The following is a 23,848-nucleotide window of genomic DNA, read 5'->3' as shown; positions in this document are numbered from 1 at the left end:
GTGTTCTTGCCTGGAGAATCCCAGGGACAGGGGAGCCTGGTGGGCTGCCGTCTATGGGGTCGCACAGAGTCGGACATGACTGAAGTGACTTAGCAGCTGCAGCAGCATGTAGTTATAAAAAATAATACAGAGGAATCCCTTGTGTATCAACCTAGTTTTCTCCATTGGCAATATCTTATAAAATTATAATACAGAATCACAATTAGGATATTGATACAATCAAGAAGCAGAATATTTCCGTCACTACATGGGTCTCTCCTGTTCCCCTTTCATAGCCACGTCCACTTCCCTTCTCTACCCGATTCTCTGCTTAACCTCTGAAAACTAATAAACTGTTCTTCATTTCCATAATTTTATCATTTCAAGAATGTTATGTAAATTTAATAATATAGTGTAAGTGCAACTCTCTGAGACTGACTTTTTTCACTCAGTGTAATTCCCTGGAGATTCATCCAAGCTGGTACATTTACCAGGAGTTTGTTCCTTTTTATTACTGAGTAGTGATCCATGGTATGGATGAACCACAATTAGCTTAACAATTCACCCATTTCAAGGACATCTGGATTCCTCTTTGACTCACAGATTATTTAGAAGTGCACTGATTTTGTTTCCAAGTGTTTAGAGGTTTTCCTGTTATCTTGCTGTTATGCTTTCTAGTTTGATTCCCTTGAGGTCAGAGAACACACTCTATATGAAATAGAAAATGAATTCTGTATGAAAATTCAGTTCTTTTGAACTTATTTAGATTTGTTTTATGGCCTAGGATATAGTCTATCTTGGTATATGTTCTTTGAGCACTTGAGAAAAATGTACATTCTGCTATTACTGGGTAGAGTATTCTGGAAATGTTGATTAGATTTTGTTGGCTGATGATGTTTTTGAGTTGTTCTGTATCCTTGCTGATTGCCTAGTTATTTTATTAATTTTTGAGAGAGGAATGTTGAAATCTGAAAATGTAAGTGTGGATTTATGTTTTTATTCTTTTCAGTTCTATCAGGTTTTGCTTCACATATTTTGTATCTCTGTTGTTTGATGCATGTGATTTTAGGATTGCTATGTCTTCTTGGTGGATTAACCTTTTATCATTATATTATATTCCTCTCTGTATTCACTTCAGCAGCAAGTATGCTAAAATTGGAACAATACAGAGAACAAGGATGACACACAAATTTGTGAAGTGTTCCATGTTTTTGTTAATATGATTGTGATCATTCTATCTATAATAGTGTCAATAATAAAAATAAAGTTAAAAATACTCCTCTCTGTCTCTGGTAATTTCCCCCCTGAAGTCTAATTTATCTCCTATTGATATAACCATTTTTCTTTCTTTTGATTAATGTCTATATGATATATACATTTGCATCTTTTTATTTTCAACCTACCTATATCATTTTACTCAAAGTGAATGTCTTATTGACAGAATAGTGATTCATGTTTTTAAACTGGTATCTTTAGATTATTCACATTTAATGTAATTATTTATATTTTATGCAATTTTATATTTTTTGTTTGTTCTGTCTTTCATTTTTATTTTCTTTTCCCCTTCTCTTTCATGTGCTACCTAAGCATTTTTAAACATTCCAATTTGACTTACCTATAATATTTTTCAGTTTATATTGTTTGTATAGTCTTTTTAGTGATATGTACATTATGTGTACATGACTTAACATGTCATTCTGGTGTCGTCATTTTACCAATTTGAGCAAAATATAGAAACTTTACCTTCCTTTATGTCTTTTTAACCTTCTCCTGATTATAAGGTGATAGTCTGAAATATTTCCTCTACATATATTTAAAACCACATCAGTGTTATAATTTTTGCTTCAACCATCAAATATCACTTAGAAATTTAAGAGGAGGAATAAATCAGTTTTGTATTTACCTACACTTTTGCTTATGTTCTTCTTTCATGATATTCAAAGATTTCTTCAATCATTTCTTTTTTTCTTTTTTTTTCCTAAAGAACTTCCTTTAGCCACTCTTTTAGGGGATAGGTCCATTGGCAACAAATTATCTTAGTTTTCTTTCATCTCAGAATAAATTTATTTCCCCTTCATCCCTAAAGGATATTTTCATTGGATATAGGATTCTGGGTTGATAGTTCTTTTCACACTTGAAAAATGTTGTTCTGCTTATTTGGGTCTCTGTGGTTTCTGGCGAGAAATCTGCCATCATTCTAATTGTTTCCCCATATTGGTAGGTGTAATTTTTCTAGTGCAGTTTTCAAGATTTTTTTCTGTGTCTTTGTTTTTAGAAGTTTGACTGTGATGTGTCTTGATGTGGATTTATTTCAGATTATTTCATTTAAAAATTCTTTCATCTTCTTGAATCTGTGACTTTCTCTAAATTTGAGGGATTTTTATTATTGGGCACTTTTTCAGCCCACTCTTTTTCTCCTTTTGGACTTCAGTTATAAGAATGTTAGTCTTTTTGTTGTTTTACTATAGATGCCTGAGGCTTTGTTTGTTTGCTTTTTCAGTCTGTTTTCTGTTTTTTAGTTTGGGTAATTTTTTTTGCTCTGTATTGCAGTTCATTGATTCTTTCCTCTGTTCTCTCCATTCTGCTACTGAATCCGTTAATTGAATTTGGCATTTCAGTTAATGTATTTTTCAGTTCTAAAGTTTTCTTTGGTTCTTATTTATATCTTATATTTCCTTGTTAGGTTTTTGCATTGGTTTCAAACGTGTTCATAGTTGCTTGTTGAAACTTTTTTTTTTTGGTCATGCCACATAGCATGTGGGATCTTAGTTCCCTAACCAGGGATGAAACCTGTGGCCCCTGCATTGGAAGCTTGGAGTCTTAACCACTGACTTCCAGGGAAGTCTCTGGGACATTTTTTATAATGGCTTCTTTAATATCTTTGCCAGATAATTCTGACATGTCTGTCATTTTGGAGTTGGCATCTACTGAATGTATTTTATTCAGTTTAAGATTTTCCTGGTTCTTTATGATAAGTGATTTTAAAAATTGAAATGTGAAAATTTTGGGTAATATATTTTGAGACCTTAGATCCTACTTAAGCCTTTCACTCTGGCTATTTTTTTTAAAAAACATGCTCCAGAGGGGAGTTTGGGAGCACGGCCTTATTACTGCCAGGTGGAAGTTGAAGTTCACTTGACCTCCACAAATTCCTTTCTGGATTGGAGGGGTTGGGATGCCTAGTTACTGGTCCCCTTGTGACCTCCAGTGATACCACAGGGGTTGAGAGTGGTCTTTTATGCTGAGCAGTAATAAAAGGTCTTGACTTTCCAGTAAACCTCCTCTGACACTACTCCAGCAAGGAGGGGTTGGGATGTGTCGTTACTGCTGGGTGGGAGTGGGAGTCCAGAAGCATGGATGGGGGTGGGACCACAATTTTTTCTGCAGTGTTTGGCTGGATTAAAGCAATTACTGTGTACCAGTTTGTCTTTCTCAGCTGCCCCTTTCCTAGCCTTTTGGCTAGAAAGAGCACGCTTTTGTGGGAATTTTTCCGTCTATGCCCATTGATATTTCCAAGTTGCCGGCATCTTCAGCTCCAAATCTGGGCTACATGAGGCCAAAAGAAAACCCACCATCCAGCAGCCTTACCTTCTTGTCTTCCTGAGGCCCCCAGGTTCCAAGGTCCCCAGCCAGTTGCTCTTCTTTATCTTTCAGTTTCATGTTGCGTTTGTTTTATGTATGAAATTCAGGGTTTTTAGTTGTACTTAGGGGGATGTATAGGGTAAAGTGTGTTTATTCTGTCTTCCCAGAAATGGAAATCCTCTCTACTTCCTTTCCTTTATTACTTTTTAGGATTATTGAGAATGTGGTATTATGTGTTTGGGAAAGTTTTAAACAGTACAAAATGGATGGGTGAAGATTCCCCTTTCAATTCCTGTCTCTTGGAGCGGCCATATGAGTCTTCTACCGCAGACTGTCACTGTCACCAGTACTTGTACATCCTTTTCAGGAGAGTCTGTGTGTTTCTCCTTCTATACTTGGTAGTGACACCAATTTAAACTCCATTAACCATGAGAGAGCAGTTATATACACTCTGGTTCTGTAGCTCTGTGTATATCTAAGCGTATTTGCCAACCTAATATGTGAAAAACTGGATTGCATTGTAGTTTTAATTTGCATTTCCTGCCATTTGTGAGGATGTGCATCATTTCAGATGTATAAAATGCATTCGTGTTCCCTGCTTTGTGGACAGACGATTTAATTTCTTCTTTATTGTACATTTCTCTACTGGGTTCCTTCCTAGAGACTTGCACATGTTTGCACATGCACATTATTTATGTAGCATTAGCCCAATGTCTGTCAGCTATGTTGCCAATATTTTGTTCTTATTTTTTCTGTTTTCTTTTGACTTTATTGTATTTTGTGGTATTAGATACTTTAAAAAGTTTGAACTCAGGTATAGCATTTTATTTTTAGCATTTTAAAAAATGGCATTTGGATTTGGGTCATGTTTTTAAAGTTGTTCCTCGTTCAAGATTATTACAGATACTCTTCCATACTTTTCTTCTAACTCTTTTCATAGTTTCATCTTTTGTTAATGTCCTTGATCTTTGGGATCCTTTTTTTCCCTCCAAATCATTCCTGAGTTGTCTCAACACAATTATTTGAAAAGTCTATCATTTCCCCAGTGGTTTGAAATGCCACCTTGATTTTCTGCAGGTCTTCTCTGTGTAGATGCTTATCTGCTTTGTCAGCAAATTACTGATGATGGCTGGTGGTCTGGGGTGTCTGTGCTGAGGTCCTCTTGGAGCCCTCTGCAAGGAGAGAAACACTTCTGGAGAGGGTTAAGGAACAAGCATGTCTGATTCTCCCCACCTCGGACTGCTGTGTGATTTGACCTCATGAAAACGGGCTGAGCCTGTTTCAGGGTCATTTTCCAACCATCTTGCCCCATGATGGTAGGAGTTCGCCTCTGTCTGCTCCTCTTGTGAATCACTTGTCCTGCTCCTTTCTTAAATATCTGCTACATCCACCCCTCATCCCTATTCCCCTCTTCTACCCTGGACATCTGTTCACTTCAGGCCTTCACCATTATAGCCTATTTTTTGAGAACCTGCCTAAATGTTTGTTTTAGTTATCTTTTGCTACCAAACAAATCAGTGCAAAGTTAGTTGCTTGAAACAGCGCACATTTATTATCTCATAGGCTTATTATTTCTGTGAACCATAAATCCTGACACATCTGAGCTAAGTCCTGGCCTTAAGGGCTCTCATGAAACTGCAGTCAAGGTGTCCCCCAGGACTGGGTTCTAATCAGGAGACTCAGTGGGGGAAGAATCCATTTCCTTTTTCATGTGGTTGTTGTAGCTGTGGGATTCATGGACGCTTGCTTCACAAAGCTAGAAAGGGAGAAAGAGTGTCTCTAGTGTCCAGCTACTATCAAAATGGAGCAAAATAATGTATTGTGATCACCAAAGTGACATCCCATCATCTTTGCCAGATTGCACTGGTTAGAAGTCAGTCGTGGGTCCCACCCACACTCAAAGGTATGATCATCTGCAGGCAGGTCTCGTGGGATGCCCTTGGAATCTGTCCTCCACATGGGTAGTTTTCTACTCTAATCCACACTTCACTGTGGAGCCAGTTTAGTTTTCCTAAAGCACATCCCCTACCTTACTAGTCTTCTGCTTAAACGTCTGCATTAGTTAAAATTCAGATTTTCTTATATTAGCATTTAAGTTTCTCTCCAAGGGCTATCTGGCAGTTATCTATCAAAATGGCCAGTGTGCAAAGCCTTTGACCCAGACTGTATCCCAGATCTCTACCCCCACGTGAGTGCAGGAATGAACACACAAATGTAATCACTGTGGAGTTGTTGGAAATAACAAAAGATTGGAAACAATCCAAATGGGAGGGGCTGGGTGAATACTTCACTGTACATCCAATCAGTGGAATGCTACACAGCCATAAGATGAAGGAGGCAGCCCTTTATAAATTCAGGTAGTGTGATCTATACCAGTGATTCTCAGAGTATGATTCCTTGACCAGCAGTATCACCTGGGAGCTTAATGGAAATGTATGACCTCAGGTCCCACCCTGGACCGACTGAATGACAGACCCTGAAGTGAGGCCCCACAATCTATGTTTTAGCAAGCCAGTGGGTCATTATGATACACACTCCATTTTGAGAAGTACTGGTTTACAATATATAAAATTAAATGGAAAAGGTAGAAAGGTATTTTATATATATATATATATATAGTGCTACTATTTGTGCATGAAAGGCAAAAGAGGTATCTATTTTCTTGTGTATGCATAAAATATCTCTGTGAGGGTACATAAGAAACTGCTAACATTGGTTGCCTTTGAGATGGGGAATAGGATAGCTGGGGGCAGGGATGGGAAAGTGACTTTTCACTGTACATCCTTTTGTACCTTTTGAATTCAAACCATTTAATGTGTTGAAAGAAAAGTGAAGTCACTCATTCGTGTCCGACTCTTTGCAACCCCATGGACTGTAGCCCACCAGGCTCCTCCATCCATGGAATTTTCCAGGCAAGAATACTGGAGTGGGTTGCCATTTCCTTCTCCAGGAGATCTTCCCGACCCAGGGACTGAACCCCAGTCTCCCGCATTGTAGGCAGACGCTTTACCACCTGAGCCACCAGGGAAGCCCTTATGTAAAATATTAAAATACAAAGGCCACATCCCTCAGGCCTCAGTTTACTTCCTTAGCTTTCTCTCTCGCCTCTCACGTGGCCTGTTCACACAAGCCAAACTTGCCTCTTCACTCTCCCCTGGGTTAGGGTCACATTTCCTGGCCGTCGGCCTTTGCTTTCTTCTCTTCCCCCAACTGGAACTCCCTTTATCTTCTCTGCACAATCAAAGCCAACTCAAAGGTCAGGCCCAGATGGTGCCTCCTTTGAGGGTTTGCCTGACCCCTGCCCTGCAGGCAGGATTAATTGGCCCTTCTCTCTGGCTTCCTCAGCCCTCTCTGCTGCCCACTGCCCAGCTGTCTGCTTTAATAGATGGGTGACTCTCTGCAGGAAGGGACCGGGCCTCACATGCCATTGTGTCCTCAACGTCCAGCACAGCCTGCAAGTTGGTACCTAAGAAGCTTTTAGTGAATAACTGAGTGAATGATGGACATGGAGATGGGGGCATAGGGACACAGGGTGGCCTTGACAGTAGACAGACCTAAGAGTGGGGATTGTCCAGGGAGGAGAGGAATGAATCTGGGCAGGAAAGTTGGGGAGAGACTGCAGGGAGAAGCTGCTGGTGACTGGGCTTTCCACCAGCTTCGGCTGGGGGCTAAGCCATCATTGGGCCTTGAAGGGTGGGGTGAGGTGCCCTTCACCTGGGGGCTCATGGGATTTGATTCATTTTATTGGAGGGGGGAGTTCTTTTAAAAGGCAGGATGTGTGTCTTAAAAAGACCTTACACAGACTGGCAGAAGGGCCAGTTGCCCTCCTAAAAGGATTATTCTGACTTCAGCCAAGTCGAGGTAAAGCTACTTTTCAGTATTAAAAAGAATATGCCCCCCACCCCCACGCCACACTCTCCCTAACCTCCCTCCATCTTGAGAAAGCATCTGACATTTCCTGCACATTTTAACTTTCTAACCAAATAATGAAATAATCACATTGGCTTCTCAGTCACAGGATTCATTTTCTCTCATTCCTGGGCTTCAAAATTCATCTCATATTTTAATCTGTTTTGAGCTCTTTTCAATTGCCTTGGAGATAGAGCCAAAGGTTTCCTGAACTCCTGTTGCCTGCAGTTGTTTGGTTTCGGTTCCTGTGGGGTATTTTCTTTAATAATGTGGCCTGTCTTGCAGCAGTGGCAGGAATTCTAGGGGAGTCAGGCCTAGACCTCACACTTCATGGCTCCCTGACAGTCAGTGAATGCCCCTATTCCAACTCTGAGCATCTCATTTTCTGTCCTCCTCTTGCATGGCACTCTCCCTTCTCAACTGTATCCATGTTTAAAAGCCCAGCCTCAGGTAGAAATTGTCTCCTGATTACTCTAGGCTGCATGGTCCTTCCCTCTGGTAAGCATTAAATAAACATGAAAAACACAATAGCAATAACAAGCAGCATTTTGGAGCCCAAATATCTTTTATTTAGTGCACCTTCTGGGCACTGTTATGGATTAATTCATTTGACCCCACACTGCCCTCTAAGGTAGTATTAGTTTTAGTGTCTCCATTATTTTGATGAGTTGCTGTTTAGTCACTCAGTTATGACCGACTCTTTGCAGCCCCATGGACTGTAGCCCGCTAGGCTCCTCTGTCCTTGGGATTTTCCAGGCAAGAATACTGGTCTGGGTTGCCATTTCCTTCTCCAGGGGATCTTCTTGACCCAAGGATCAAAACTCTTGCACTGCAGGTGCAAGAGCCCTGAGCCACCAGGATAGACTGAGGTTAAGAGAGATCCGATGACTTGCCCAAGAGCTGGAACACCCTGAAGGTCAGTTTCAACCAGTTGAACTCTTGGTTTTCCTGTTTCCTGTGTGCATATTATAGCTTCCCAACCAGACAGCAGGCCATTGGGGTGGGCGCTGCACCCTTCCGGATGCTGGGTGAGGTGATGTCATTGTGAATACTTGGGGGTTGTCAGAGCTCCGTCTTATGAGAGACAAGAAAGGGCTCTGATTTGGAGCAGGAGGCAGGGGGCTGTCTGTACCTTTTTTAGAGCCATTTGGGGTGGTGGGCAGAGTTACTTGAGAACTTACCCAAGCTTCTTATTTTAGTTAGAGATGTAAGGGAACTTGGTGATACAGGTGACAAGACTTCCACTTGGGGCTGTGAAACAGTATGTGTTGCAGGATTGTTAGAGAGAGTTGGGCGCCCATCAAGGAATACCCTGTGACTCCAGGGAGAGATGGGCTCACTAGCAAGGGTCCCCCCTTAGGAATACAAGAAAGACCCCTATGTGGGAAGACCTTGGCGATGGGGAGGGACCAGTGTCAGCTCTCTGTCCCAGAGGTTCCTCTTGGGCAGTGGGGTCTGGTGCTCCAGTTGGGTTGTTTTTGTTCCATAAAGATGACAACCCCAGGCAGGCATTTCACATCTTCAAGCCTCAGTTATCTCACCTGTAAAAGGGGAGAAAATACCCAAACCTGCCTTTCTTGTGGGACAGCATTCGAAAAGGCAAATGGGAACATGCCCATCAGGGGCAAAAGTTTCATGGCAGGTAGAGCTGGAAGACATGGCTTCCAGCCATGTCTTACATGGCTGGCGACAGTTTCTCTCTGTGTCTCTCCTCCTGACATTGTCTGATGGGCCTGTGTCCAGACTTTGAATCTATCTAGCTTTAGCTTTCTGTCCCAGGCACCTCGAATAAATCATCTGGGGCTGTATTTTCCTCCACATGAGGATTCTGAGTCCTACCTGGGCAGCTGAATCCCTTGGATGCTTCTGATTACCGCCCCCTCCCACCTCCCACCCCCAAAGAGGTTCTGATCCCATGATCCCAGATGCATCCTGGGCTTAGTATTTCTTAAGAGCTTCCCCCAAATCCCAGCGTGCCCCTGCTTTGAGACCTGCTTTCCACATAATGCAGCACAGGGCGTGAATGAAGGCACAAGAGAGGAGAGAGGATTCATCAGAATCTCAACATTCCTAGTAAAAATTTTTTGAAAATCATGTTTAGTAGATGCTGTGATATGTTTTGGAGGAGGAAATGGCAGCCCACTCCAGTGTTCTCGCCTGGGAAATCCCATGGACAGAGGGGCCTGGCGGGCTATAGTCCATGGGGTTGCAAGGAGTCAGACATGACTTAGTGACTAAACAATGACAACAACTTGATATGTTTTAAGCCTGATTCTGGATGTATTTTTGCAAGGTTAGATAAAATTAAATGAGTACATCGAAATTGTATATTTAGCAAAAGACTGTGCGGGTGTGTTAGCATGAATCCCCTGTGGGATCTGAGAGCTGGGACTCTGAAGTTGCTGGGACACCAGGGTAAGCAGCAGACCGGAGCCAGGAAGCCAGGTTACCAATGCCGGCCTCATCACTCTCTTACACTGTGAGTCTGAGGAAGCGTCCTCTTGTGTCTCATGGGACTATTCATGCCTATCTCACAGAGTCATTGTGCAGGATGAGTTAGATCATTCATGAATACTTTCTGAGAAACTAAGACCTCTATAGGAATGAAAATATAGCATGAACGCCATTGTGTTCTGTATTTTGTCACCTATGAGTCTCTGGACATCATTCCTTAGGAGGGCTGCCTGACATGGGGAGACCAGATGTCCCAAATTTGTGGTCTCCCGCACCGGTTTACCCCACCATGTGCATTCCAGACCTCATCCACTCCTGGCACCATTTACCAGCCCTTCCCCTCCCCAGTTCCCGTCTTCAAATTCCATCACCCTCCACTGGCTTCTTCCCCTTCGGGGAGAAAACTATTCCTCCATCCTGTGGTAAAAAGAAAACACACCTGGGACCCTCGGGGCCCTTCTTCCTTCCCCCTTTACCATACAACTAGGTTTCTAGGACATGTAAGTCATGGCGAGACCTCCCTTTTCCTCTCAGAGGTCACGCATTTCCCATGGCCGCCAGCCACTCCATCCTTGTCTACCTGATGTCTCTGCTGTAGATGCGCTGTGGACCCTTTGGGACCCTTTATGACCCTTTATGTGGACTCTTTACATGTGCCCTTTATGACACATTCTCCTTCCTCTAGCTCCCTCACATACCCCCTTCACCCTCACCCTCACCCTCAACTTTGCCTTAAGATCACCTAATTTTAGGGATTCCACTTCTGAAATACTTCTCACACCTTTAGACTCCCCTCAGTGCCCACCACTACTGCCTTGGTTCAGCCCTCCTCTCACCTGGACTGTCTCTCACCCGGGCTATTGCTCCAGCCTCTTAAGGCGTCCTGACCTCCCGCCCGTCTGCCTCTGTGCTCGAGAGTCAATTCACTACAAAGCCCTCTGTACTATGCTAAGTCACTTCAGTCATGTCTGACTCTGCAACCCAATGGGCTGCAGCCCGCCAGGCTCCTCGGTCCATGGGATTCTCCAGGCAAGAATACCGGAGAGGGTTGCCATGCCCTCCTCCAGGGGCTCCTTCCCGAGTCTCTGGTGACTCTGCATTGGCAGGTGGGTTCTTTACCACTGGGGAGTTTCCCTGGTGGCTCAAATGGTAAAATCATCTGCTTGCAATGCTGGAAACATGGGTTCAACCCCTGGGTCGGGAAGATCCCCTGGAGAAGGAAACGGCAACCCACTCCAGTACTCTTGCCCGGGAAATTCCATGGATGGAGGAACCTCGTAGGCTACCTTCATGGGGTTGCAAAGAGTCGGATACGACTGAGCGACTTCGCTTCTTTACCACTAGCACCACCTGGGAAGCCCCTTGTGCTGTGGCCCTTGCCTACATCTCTTCCCACTCTTCCTTTCACATTTGCATTCATTCCTCAGATCTGTCCTGGTGTGTCATGGCTCTGGGATTTTCCATATTTCGTAATATATCCCCGTAAAACCTTCCTGGCCTACCACTACCCCAAACCTCATGCTGGAGAAATGTTCATCTTATAAATCCCAGCTTAACTGTCAGATCCCTCAAGGAGCCTCGCCTGATCCTCTGCTACCTCCCCCTGCGGGCTCAGCCTCACCTCAAGCCCTGAGCCCCCGCTGCTCAGCCTTGCTGCTCTCAGCCTCTCCTCACTCTGCATTAAGCACACAGCGTGTGCTCCTCAGACCTGGGAGCTCCTCGAGAGACAGCTCCGTGCCTGGCGCTCTCTCTTTCGAACTCTTGCTCTCAGATTTGCAGAGTCTGGGGCAGAGCTGGCACTTGACAAACGTTTGTATTACAATCGAGTTGACTGACATGCAAGGGACAACTGGAAGCATCTTGACAAGCCACAGTGACTTTGGAATACCCAAGGAATGGCTTGGGTATTGTGCCTGTATTCCAATATTTGGCAAAGTAGTTATCCTCACCTGGGATCGATTCATTGATTCACAGTTTTTGAGGGTCGTCTTGACTTGTCCACTCTCCACCACAATCTGCTCTATGCAGACAGCAGGGAGCTTCCTCCAGAAAGGCCCCATTCTGAACAATTCCAGGTACCCGCATCCTGGGATGGTATGACTGGACCTGTGGAAGCAGCCACAGCACTGCAGCTCTGAGCCAGGGAGCAACTCCAGTGTTCTGTGCGCGTTTCTGGATTCTTTTTCCGCGTCTGCATCCCCTGATGATGAGGCCCCTCCAGAAGGGCAGAGGTCTCTTCCCCTGCCCCTCCCCCACCTCCACCTCAATACAGATTGGTTTTTTTTTTGCTCCTGTTTCCTACCACCCATGGCTTCCTTTCCAAGGTCTCTCCCACCCTTCTCTCTTGGGGGAAAAAAAGGAAAGGATGGCTGGTTAGAGTCACAAAGCATCCTCACAGAACTGACGCCATCAGCTTTTGATGGGTTTCAAGGGGCCGCACTTGCAGGGCAGGCCTTCTCTGGCCTCCTTTTGTATCCTTGAACTGTTGTTAAACTCATTCTTGAAATTTTCCTTTGTACATTCTGCCTGACTCACTCTCGCAGTCCTATATGGTGTCCCGTCATGTTGCCATCTCTAGAAAACCTTTAATTTCAACTGCCTGTTACAGCTAAAAGTGTGTTATGTTATAGAGTGGAGTGTTGTTATATACTGTGAGATTGTGATATTATATATTGTAATAATGTCTGTTCCCTGTCATTTTCTTTGAAAATCACATTTCAATCATCTTCAGAGATTTTTCTTTCTAAACTGGCTTGGAAAGCTTTCCTTTATCCTGGAGTGAAAATGACAAAGACCAGAAGAAAGCTTGGCTTCTCGCAGGGGAGGGAAAGGCATGAAGCTCGGGTGTAAGAATGTCAGGCACCAGCCCTGGGGGGCCGTGGGTGTGTGTTTGTGGGTGGGTGGTCATCAGCTCTCTGTCTCTGCCCTGGATTGTCCGTCCTGTCCCCCTTGTTGTGGGGTGGGGTCGTGAGTTCTGGCCAGTAGAGTGTGGACAGTGTGCTGGATTTCACCTCCCAGTTGGAGCATTTAATGACCAGCTCAAGGCACTGCAGGACAGGAGGGTTGGCCACATTCGAGAGCGTGGCTCCTGCCGCAGCCTGGAACCCTGAGTGGTGGTGATAAGCCTGATCTGCAGTGGATGGTTGTTGTTACCACAGCATGACCTGGTTTAGCCAGACTGGCCCAGCAACTGGTTCTATGCCTAGAACAGTCATGCTCTGTGACAACAATGTAAACTGTGTGTCATGTGATTTGGGCAAATATGAAAATGAAAAGGGTGAAATATAGACATCTCTGTCCCAGGAGCGTAAAACACACTTCCGCTGTCTCAGGCCACGGAGATGTTGGGGGCTGTTTGTACTGCCGGCCTCTCTGACTGAGGCAGGAAGGCGGCGAGGACCAGGGCTCCAGGGGTTGGTGAGGGCACCGTTTGAGTGCCAGTCAGACCTGCCCCGGAGCCCCGGCAGCTCAGATTTCAGCAGACAGTCAACTCCGTGCCGTGGGGGGTGGGGGTGGGGGGCAAGGCTTGTCCTGTGTCCCGCGTTCTCGGGGGGCATCTGTGGGGATCCTCTGTGAGCCAGAGGCTGAGCGGGCGTGTTTTCTCCTTGGAGCTCTTCTTTGTCTCGGCTTCATTGTCACCTTTCCTGTGTGACAGCGTCAGGGCTCTGGAGAGGCAGAGGTGAGAAAGTGTGAGCGCTGTGTCCCGCTTCCCAGCTGTGCTTCTCGGAGCAGAAGCCACAAGGAGGGGAGACCTGTCCCTCGGACCCGGCGCCCTCCTCCTCTGTATCCCCCACCCCTGTTGCTCTGGCCTCCTCTCTGAGCAGCTCTTCAAGTGGCTGTTGCTTCCCCACAGAGTGTGTATGTTCTCTAGCCCTCCTGGGACAGATCTTCTAGGGTGTTTCAAGGTGACAATCTGGTGATCCGGTGGATTCATTTCAGTACATACGCTGCTGCTGAGTGCGGGCTGCCTGGGCGGGTCAGCGTTCCTGGACCAGTTATTGATGCTTCCTGTGCCCAGCTCTGAGCACAGTACTAAGGGGTGGGAGCAGGGCCCGGGGAACTCAAGACTGTGGCCTGGCGCTGCCCCTAGACCCTTGCAGTTTAACTGGGGAGGCAAGGCTGAGCCAGCGGAGGGTTCAGAAGTGTGTGTTAGGAACTCTGGTGGAGATCCAGGCCATGAGAGGGGGCCGAGGGGATGGCGAGAATGCTCCATGGTCTGGGATGGTCCGGGAGGCCCCAAGTCACTGTCCTGGGGCTCAAGTTTCCCCATCTGTCCAGGAACGAGGGCGGGTTTGTGTTTAGATTGTCTGATGATAAGATTTTCCAGGAAAGCCGGTTCAGCACCGGCCCCCCTGCTACAGATTCGGAGTCTGTGCGTCTGGAGTGGGGCTGGGAACCTGGCTCTTTATTTCCTGTCTGACCTCCCTTCTCCACCCCAGTTCTGCCTGGGAGCTGGAATGTTGGGGGTTTAGCGGGGGCAGGCTGTGAAAGGTGTGGGGGACTTCCAGGGGGGTCTTGGAGATGCCGAGCTCCGGGTTGGGAAAGTACTTACCGCAGCTGGGACGGGTCACTTGGTGGGGGAGATGAGGACATTGTTCAACTCTAGTCGGTTGATGAATAATTTGCCCACCTAGGTAGCTGCACCGGGGAGGGTTTGTTGACCAGGGTGCCCTTTGGAGGAGGGCTGGAGGCAGCCTGTCTGCCGCTGCGGCTTGTGTTTAGCCTGGACGTGACAATGTGTCAGGCTGCTGGGGAGGCTCTCTGAGCCAGCTGGTTCTGATTCTTTAGACCAAACTTGGGAGTTGGGTCCCCACGAGGGACCAATGAAACGGGTAGCCCCGAGTGGGCCCGAACCTGTCCGAGTTGGAAAACGCTGCTAATCAATTCAGCAAACCCAGCAGGGTGCGCAGAGGACCCCGTTCCTGGGTGGTTCTCAGACTTCCTGCGTGTCCTGAATTGCCTGGCGGGCTTGCTAAAAAGTGTGCTGGGCCCACCTCCAGAGTGTCTGACATTGGCTTGGGGGGGGGGGGGGGGTTGGGGGGTTGGGCGAGAATTTGCATTCCTAAATTTGTGTTGCCAGGTGCTGGTTGCTGCTCCCAGGATCACACTTTGAAAACCAATGCCAAATTCTCAACCCACTAGCCTGGGAGTGGGGGTGGTTTCTACAGACTCAGGACCCAGTTGCTCCCTCCTCCCCAGGGCATTTATACTCCAATCGGGGACCCAGTCCCACCCACCCAGATCAAGGGAAGAGGAGATAGTGAGTGTCAAAGCACTGAAGTGATTCCAAGGTGATGGGGGCACCAAGAAGGTTGGGGAGAGGGAGTGTGCCGTGGGGGAGAGAGGCGTCCTCAGCAGGGAGGTGGTGAAGGCGGGCAGACCCGGAGGACTGTGCTGGGCCCTGCACATGTGTGACCTGGGAAGGCAGTGGCGCCCCCTGGAGTTGTGCCTTGTGGTTGCTCTGACAAATGAGAGGGTCCCTGGAGCTGGGCCAGTATGTAGAGGCACAACCTGGGAAGCCCAGAGTAGGTCAGGGGCCAGCAGAGAAGCCAAAGGCTGAGTGGATTCCTACTAGGGGCAGGAAGGGGGAGCCGGCAGTGGAAGATCTGAAGGGCTCGGGTGAGGAGTTCAGACTTTATTCCATGATGAACTGGACACGGATCAACAGTAGTTTGGCTCCCTAAAGCAGACATCTGGAAATTGAGTCTTAACTTTTGAAAAACAGATTTTTTAGTAGTAGAAGCTCATGGCAAGTCCGTGTGACATGATTTCAAGGCTGAATTGCAGAGCTTTCTCTGTCATTTCCTCTCCCTACTCATCCTGCCCCCTGTTTCTTCCTCACTGTCCTTGAAATTTCACTATTAGAGATTATATCCTTTTGTTCAAAACATCACTCTCTCCAAGAGGCTCATGTTAGCTCAGTCGGTAGGGTCGGGAAGATCCTCTGGAGAAGGAAATGGCAATGCACTCCAGTATTCTCGCCTGGAGAATCCCATGGACAGAGGTGCCTGGCAGGCTACAGTCCATGAGGTCTCAAGAGTCAGACACGACTTAGCAACTAAACCACTATCACCACCACATTTTAGGTCCCCTTAGAAGAGGTTGACACGGCAGTCCTTTTCTCCAAGAATCAATGGCAAGGGACATAGGACAGGTTAACTTTGATGGGTGTGGAGGCAGAGACATAGTATAAAGTCCAGGTGTGATCAGAGAGGAAGCAGGAGACACAGCGGGTTTAGGGAAAGTACCGTGAGGCTTTCCCTAGAGAATGGCAATGAGAGCGTTCTCTGGGTGCTATGAGGCAGGAGGCCCAGATGCTGACAGCATGGGAAGGCGTCAGCGTGCTTGGCAGGCTCACAGTGCATGCGCCCACGCTCAGTTGCTTCAGTCATGTCCAACTCTTTGCAGTCCTGTGGACCATAGCCTGCCTGGCTCCTCTGTCCATGGGATTCTCCAGGCAAGAATACTGGTGTGGGTTGCCATACCCTCCTCCCAGGGGATCTTCCCGACCCAGGGATTGAACCTGTGTCTTCTGCTTTGCAGGTGGATTCTTTACCCACTGAGCCACCTGGGAAGCCTGGACTCTCAATAGCTCTATCCAATTTCTTTGGTCCCCCTATCTCCTCTCCTTTATGTGGAACATTGAGAGGAATGTACTACATTTCAGACCTAACCCTGACATACTAGCCTTCTCCTCGCCTGCTTAACTGGAGAGAAGGACTGAAATTGGTGTCAGATTTGCAGTCAGGAAGGAGGAAATAGCTGTGTTTCTCAAGTCATGTTTCCAAGTCCATTGGATACCTATGCTCTGGGTGGGAAGAGCAAATACTAGTTGTATTTGGGGATGACGAGAAGTTGAGGAAATCTCAGGTGAGTCCTTTTGCCAGAGGATTAATTGCCTCCTTATTTTCCTATTCCAAAGTCAGGTTTTTCCAAGTAAGATGGTCTGTAAGTGGGAACAGCGTATATAGTGCATATAAAGCTCCAGCAAGAACCTGTCATGAGCAAAGTCATTAATTGTGTTCATGTTGAGATTGATTATGTCAGCTGAACACACCTGTTTGTAGAAAGTTGGAGTTTTGCTCACAGGTGTGACTTACACAGGTGTATTTCCAGGCAGTCCCATCCCTAGACACTGCTTTTATAGAATGCCTGTATCTGACAACTGGAGTCTCATTTCTGCTACCAATTGACTGTCTTTTCTCCTACCTAATTCACTGAAGGAAGGAAGATTTGGAAGGCCCAGAAAGTGGCTTGAAGCGCAGATAAAGCCCTTTTTGTGGGGCCAGGGAACACAAGAGGCCCAGCACTGTGCATCTGTCTCCATCTCTCTCCCACCCATGCTGTGATGGAAAATGCAGGCATGGCCGTTTGAGACTGAGCACTTCCAGGCTGTGTGACGGCAGTGGGCAGGTCATGCAGCCATTAATGCTGACCTGAAGTATCATAGAACTGAGAAGATGTCCATGAAGCCCCTTGGACCGTGCTGGGTGCCCTTTCTTTGCACCTGGCTCTGTCCTGCTCCCTGTGTTGTCACAAAGGCCTGGTCCTTCGAGAAAGGCCTGAGTGCATTTCCTGGAAGCACCTAGATTAGGTCGTTAAGTGGTTTTAGCATCAAAGTTACAGATTTGGTGTAAACTGGGGGACAGGTACTCTTCTGTAGCCCTGCAGAGGGTCAGAAGCTGAGCCCAGTCTGTGGCCTGCCTACCTGCCCAACACTTCTGGTTACAGAGAGCCTGAAGAAGTTCTTTTCAGTCAGCAAAGCTAGGAGAAGTGGCAGTATTAAAGGAGGAGGAGGGTTTCTGAACAGCAGAGGCTGTGCTTTTAGGCAATGCTGGGTGCCTCTGTGGTGAACAGAACACTGCTTGGAGTTAGAAGACTTGGACACCACTGTCAGCTATGCCCCTTGTGGTCTATGTGATCATGGGTTTGAGCTCTCTGCACCTCAGTTTTCACATCTGTACATTGAGTATGACTATCTTTTCCTGACTTCCAGGGTAGCTTTGAGGATCAGGAGGTATAGGATAGGAAGCTCTGTGCAGACAGCAAGACACAGCAAAGGCACAGGATTATTGTTATATCAGTTTCTATTTCTGTATTGCTTTTAGGCTTCCAGAGAACTTTCTCATCTTTTCTTTTACTTAATGTACAACAGCTGTGTGAGGTGGGCAGGGCTGATGAGAGGACTGTCATATACAGATGTCTAAGGCTGTTTGAGGGCTTCCCAGGTGGCGCTAGTGTTAAAGAACCTGCCTGCCAATGTAGGAGACATAAGAGATGTGAGTTTGATCCCTGAGTCGGGAAGATCCCTTGGAGGAGGGCATGACAACCCACTCCAGTATTCCTGCCTAGAGAATCCCTCGGCCAGAGGAGCCTGGCAGGCTGCATCCATAGGATCGCAGAGTTAGACACGATTGAAGTGACTTAGTATACGGCACACACAAGTCTGGCTGATGGTTTGTCAGAGGTACCCCGAGAGCGTGAGGGTGAGGAAAGCCCGGACCCCAGTTCCCCAGACACAGTGGTCAAAGCTTTTTAGTTTACCTCCTATGTTGACATCACTTTGCTCACTTGTTTACACATCGCTTCTGTCTTTAACTTTGGTCTCTTCTGCTCTTCTCTGAAGTTTAGCTCCTCGCGTGACACTCTCTGAGGCGTGTTTTTATCTCCTGACATGCTACCAGATCCTGGCCTGGGGCTTCCTAGCAGAGGGGACCCTTGAGCTGGACCTGGCAGGCCAAGTAGAGGTCAAATAGAGGTGAGGGAGGGGGCTGGGCAGAGGGTGGGGCCCTAGCCCCCCAACCTCGGGCCTGCCAGGGCCCCTCAGGCTCACCTGTAGGGGTCAGCCCTCGGTTCTGTCTCCTCCAGACTCCCTCCTGCTCTGCCAGACAGAAATCCGCCAGTGGGTAGCATCCTGGGTCCTGTGCCCCAGCCTGAGCTTGTCCTGCTGCAGAGGTGGAGCCAGGCTGGGGCTGGCAGAAGGAAGGGGAAACGGTTCCCAAGCCCAGTGACTGCTGCTGTGAAATCTTAATCATTTTCATCAAAGTTGCCATTTAGCTTGTCTTTAGATCAAAACTGACTTAACATATATTGTGCCATTTGATTTAAAGCAACATCTCTGCCAGGAATGGATGAAGGGCAGGAAAATAATGTCTCTCAGGATGCAGCTGGGAGTCCGGAAACCCCAAACCACGTGTCATGTCCTCTTAGATCACAGTCCTGCTTGAGAGCCCCTCCTTAAGCAGAAGTAAGATGCTCTCTGCACTGGGGAAGCCCTTTGGCTCCCAACCTGGTGGGATGTCCATGCGGGAGGAGCAGTTTGTTAGGTGGGAGATGCACAAAGCCACTCCTTTATGTCCAAGGAACTTGTGGCCCTCTTTTGCTGGCTGCTGGTTTTATCCTCCTCGCCAGTCCCTCCCCCCATCACCAACAAGAGTCTGAGAGCTTGTGAGCAGCAGTGATGCCCAAGGGCTTCCTGAGTCCATACCTGGAGTGAGCCCCATGGTCAACAAGAAGGAAATGTGACCCATGGCTTCTGTGGCAAATCAAGTTTACATCTCACACCAGTATATGGTAGGAGGTGGGCCATGTATGCGTACATGTCAGCTGGTTCAAATCTATGGGGGAAATATTAACGGGAAGAAGTAGGTCGTGAATGGTTGGGATGGGAGGAGAACTACATTCTATAGCCCCTTGTGTCATTTCAATTGTGAATGCCGTGAAGGTATTTCTGTTTGTGGTGGGTGGAATAATGGTCCCCAAAGATGTCCACCCCCAACCCCCCAGGACCTGTACGTGGCTTAAGAGTCTTTGCAGATGTGGTTAAGGCTATGACCTTGAGATGGAGAGAGGAGCCCGAATTATCCAGGTGGGCCCAGTCGAAACACATGAGTTCCCCAACAATGAGGTACCATGCCTGGCTGCAGTCAGAGAGGGAGACGTGACAATGGAAGAACAGTGAGAAAGATGCCACACTGCTGGCTTTGAAGACAGAGGGAGGGACTCACAAGCCAAGGAATGCAGGCAGCTTCACAAAGCTTCAAAATGTGAGGGAACGGATCTTCCCTTAAAGCCTCCAGGGTGGAACACAGCCCAGCTGACACGTTGGTTTTAGCTCGATGACACCCATGTCAGGTTTCTGGCCTTCAAACTGTAAGATAATAAACTTGTGTTAAGTTGCAGAGTTTGTAATCATTTATTGTGGTGTTCATGGAAAACTAATATGTACTCAAACCAATGAATAAAACAGTTTTGGCTAGAAGCCCACAGTCTAGTTGGAGGGGACATGCACAAAGGAAACAGCTTTCAGTGCTCTGCTGGGTGGCGCAGACTAAATACTGTGGAACCCATCACTCCTGGAGGACTGTGGGAGTACCTAGGATGGCAGGCTCTATGCTACATGCAGGGACCAGTGAAAAAGACCTGGCTGCTGCCCTGGGCTAGCTTCATGGGAAATTCTGCCGTATCCCCTGCTCCTGAAAACTGGCCTCCAGGACGAGTGCAGCATGTGCCTTCCCCCACCCCTGTGGCCTGCTGCGCAGGGTATTCTAGGTGCTTTGTTATCTTGGGCCCGATGGACTGGACTTTCCCTCCTTCCCCTGCTTCCTGCCAGTCATCCTGCCTTGAATACCTCCAGGGTGGGAGAACCCACCACCTTGAGACTTGTCTGTGCTCTGAGCTTTCCTCCTAAAGCACTCACCGTGGGCACCATTTATTCAGCATCACTGAGGACTGGATGACTCTGGGTTTCTGCTTTGGGAGGTGGGTATTCTGCCTTCCCTCATGAGACCATGCGTGCCCTCATGCATCTGCTGTAGCGTTAATTTGTTGCCCACTCATCATCTTGACAAGACCAAATACACTCCAGGGACACACTAAAACCTGTTGGATGAAGCAGCTATGCAGTGCATCAGGCGGGGCCAGGCAGGCATTAGGAAGGACGCAAGAAACAAAAAAGGATGGAGCCTTGGTCTTTGAGCCAACCCCGGTGGCTCAGCGGTAAAGAATCCACCTGCAGTGCAGGAGACGCAGAAGATATGAGTTCGATCCCTGGGTCACAAAGATTCCCTGGAGGAGGGCATGGCAACCTACTCCAGTCTTCTTGCCTGGAGAATCCCATGGACAGAGGAGCCTGGCGGGCTATGGTCCATAGGGTCATAGAGAGTAGAACACGACTGAAGAGACTTAGCGCCGTCACATGCATTAAGAGAAAATGTATCATTGTTCTATTCTTCTGGTTCCTCTGTCCACACCCATTTTATACAGGAAATGAAGGGAACCCTGACTTCCTCCTCTAGTCCTCCCCCCCCTATCACATGTTGCCAGAATGCTGTTCATCTTCCATTCGAAGAAGCTGCCACACTCAAGGCTGCATCGAAAGACCCCTGCAGACCCAGCTGCCCTGTCCCTGCTTCCTTCTGCCCGCAGTGTCCAGTGTCCTGGGACCTGTCTTTGCCTTTCAAGGCTCCCTCTCCTGGCCGATGTCTGTGTGTGTCTGAGCAGAGGTGGCCACGGGCACACCAGGTGACACATGTACACGCGGTCACTCTTGGAAACCTGCCCTCCCTGAGGGAGTGATCTTGCCACACACCTCAGGCTCTGCAGGAGACTTAGAGCAGTGCATTCACGCTGGGAACACATGAGATGCAGTGTTTCATGTGGGGAGACGGCAGGGTCCCCTAGAGCAAAGCCCACTGGAGCCACCACCGTCCTTGCACTAAGAATCTGAGAGGGTCGGCGGGCATGTGAAGAGACTGAGGGGGCACGTCTGGGAGCCAGGCAGTTGAAAGGATTTGTTTTTTGTTTTTCTAATTTTGCCTTTATTTTTTTTTCCATTTATTTTTATTAGTTGGAGGCTAATTACTTTACAATATTGTAGTGGTTTTTGCCATACATTGACATGAATCAGCCAAGGATTTACATGTGTTCCCCATCCTGAACCCCCCTCCCACCTCCGTCCCCATCCCATCCCTCTGGGTCTTTCCAGTGCACCAGCCCTGAACACTTGTCTCATGCATCCAACCTGGGCTGGCGATCTGTTTCACACTTGATAATATACATGTCTCGATGCTGTTCTCTCAGATCATCCGACTCTCGCCTTCTCCCATAGAATCCAAAAGTCTGTTCTGTACATCCGTGTCTCTTTTTCTGTCTTGCATATAGGGTTATTGTTACCATCTTTCTAAATTCCATATATATGCGTTAGTATACTGTATTGGTGTTTATCTTTCTGGCTTACTTCACTCTGTATAATGGGCTCCAGTTTTATCCATCTCTTTAGAACTGATTCGAATGTATTCTTTTTAATGGCTGAGTAATATTCCATTGTGTATATGTACCAGAGCTTTCTTATCCATTCGTCTGCTGATGGGCATCTAGGTTGCTTCCATGTCCTGGCTGTTATAAACAGTGCTGCGATGAACACTGGGGTGCACGTGTCTCTTTCAGATCTGGTTTCTTCAGTGTGTATGCCCAGGAGTGGGATTGCTGGGTCATGTGGCAGTTCCATTTCCACTTTTTAAAGGAATCTCCACACTGTTCTCCATAGTGGCTGTACTAGTTTGCATTCCCACCAACAGTGTAAGAGGGTTCCCTTTTCTCCACACCCTCTCCAGCATTAATTGCTTGTAGACTTTTGGATAGCAGCCATTCTGACTGGTGTGTAATGGTACCTCATTGAGGTTTTGATTTGCATTTCTCTGATAATGAGTGATGTTGAGCATCTCTTCATGTGTTTGTTGAAAGGATTTGAATTCAGACTCCTTGGTTGTTGACTCTTTCTAAGCCTCAGTTTGGTCATTCGTAGAAGACAGAGCTGGACTCAGACATGGAATGACACGGGGATGTACAGAGTTGGGGTTCAGTTTTAAACCTGCGCTTGCCTTCTGATCTGGTCCCAGTGGTAACGTCAGCTCCGACAGTATATGGTCCTCCCCTTTGGGAAGACCAGATGCCAAAGCAGAAATGGGTGCCGGGGTGGGGTCGCGGTGAGGACTGACTTGACTTGTCCCTGGGGGAGGCCTGGCTCTTGGTGGTGGTTATTATTTTGCAAGGTTCATGCTGTTTTACCGTCTTGGCTCATTTCCTTACTGCCATGCTGCTCCCTGGGTCAGACTCAGCAGGGCTGTGGTCTGCAGAGGCCCTTTCTCAGACACCTTCCAGGAAGCATCTTGGGTCCGGTCTGTTTGGCAGGCAGGGCTGGATACCTGCCATGACGCTAGCACTCCTTCTCAGCCTCCTCAGCTCCTCCATCTTTACCCAGGTTATTCATCACCTCAGCTTCCTTCCTAGCAGCCTCCCACATCAACCTGCAGGCCTCCTCTGCCCCATTTCCTGCCCTTTTCTTGCCAACTTCAGCGTTTAGTAAACCGTCTCCCACCTTGGTCTCAAAGTGGCTTTCTTTAGTGTTTATTTTTTTCTAGAAGCTTCCCCCTTCCTCAGCCTGGCTTTTCCATAAGCTTTCAGAACTGCCCACCTCCAGGCTTGAAAACTCTGAAATTCCCTTTTCCAACCAGAACCTCCAGGCTCTCGCTGGTGTCCTCCCGAAAATGAGTGACATGGGCACCCAGTCATGCACGGAGCCGAAAGTGCACATGTTCAGGGGGTGTGACAGGTGGGTGATAAATGTGGAGCTGACGGGCCCAGGTGGGAAGCTGGGTGTGTGCTGGGACAGTAAGAGCTTGTTGGTGCATATCTGCTCTGACCTGGGACGGAGGGACAAAGACAGAGGGCCTCGAGGTTTTGCGGCTGCCTTGTAGAGGGGTGGGGGTGGGGAAGGAAGAGGAGGCGGGGCCAGGGAAGGAGGGGCGTGGCCAAGGATGGCTGTACCAGAGGTTTCTGGTCTAGGGATGAACCAGCATCTGGTCTAGTGCCCATTGATGGCTTCCTCTGAAAAGAAAGCCTCATTTGGGGAAATTATAACATC

The 23,848-nt window shown here is 47.5% G+C and overlaps 1 pseudogene; it reads left to right on the top strand.

Moving 5' to 3' along the window:
• The first annotated feature begins 1,108 nt into the window (after positions 1-1,108).
• Positions 1,109-1,192, top strand: LOC133047856 (U6 spliceosomal RNA; annotated as a pseudogene).
• Positions 1,193-23,848: the final 22,656 nt, after the last annotated feature.

This window comes from Dama dama, chromosome 27 (assembly GCF_033118175.1).
Source record: "Dama dama isolate Ldn47 chromosome 27, ASM3311817v1, whole genome shotgun sequence".
Classification (NCBI taxonomy): Eukaryota; Metazoa; Chordata; class Mammalia; order Artiodactyla; family Cervidae; genus Dama; species Dama dama.
Note: the sequence above shows the minus strand (reverse complement) of the source record. Positions and strands in the feature narration are given on the sequence as shown.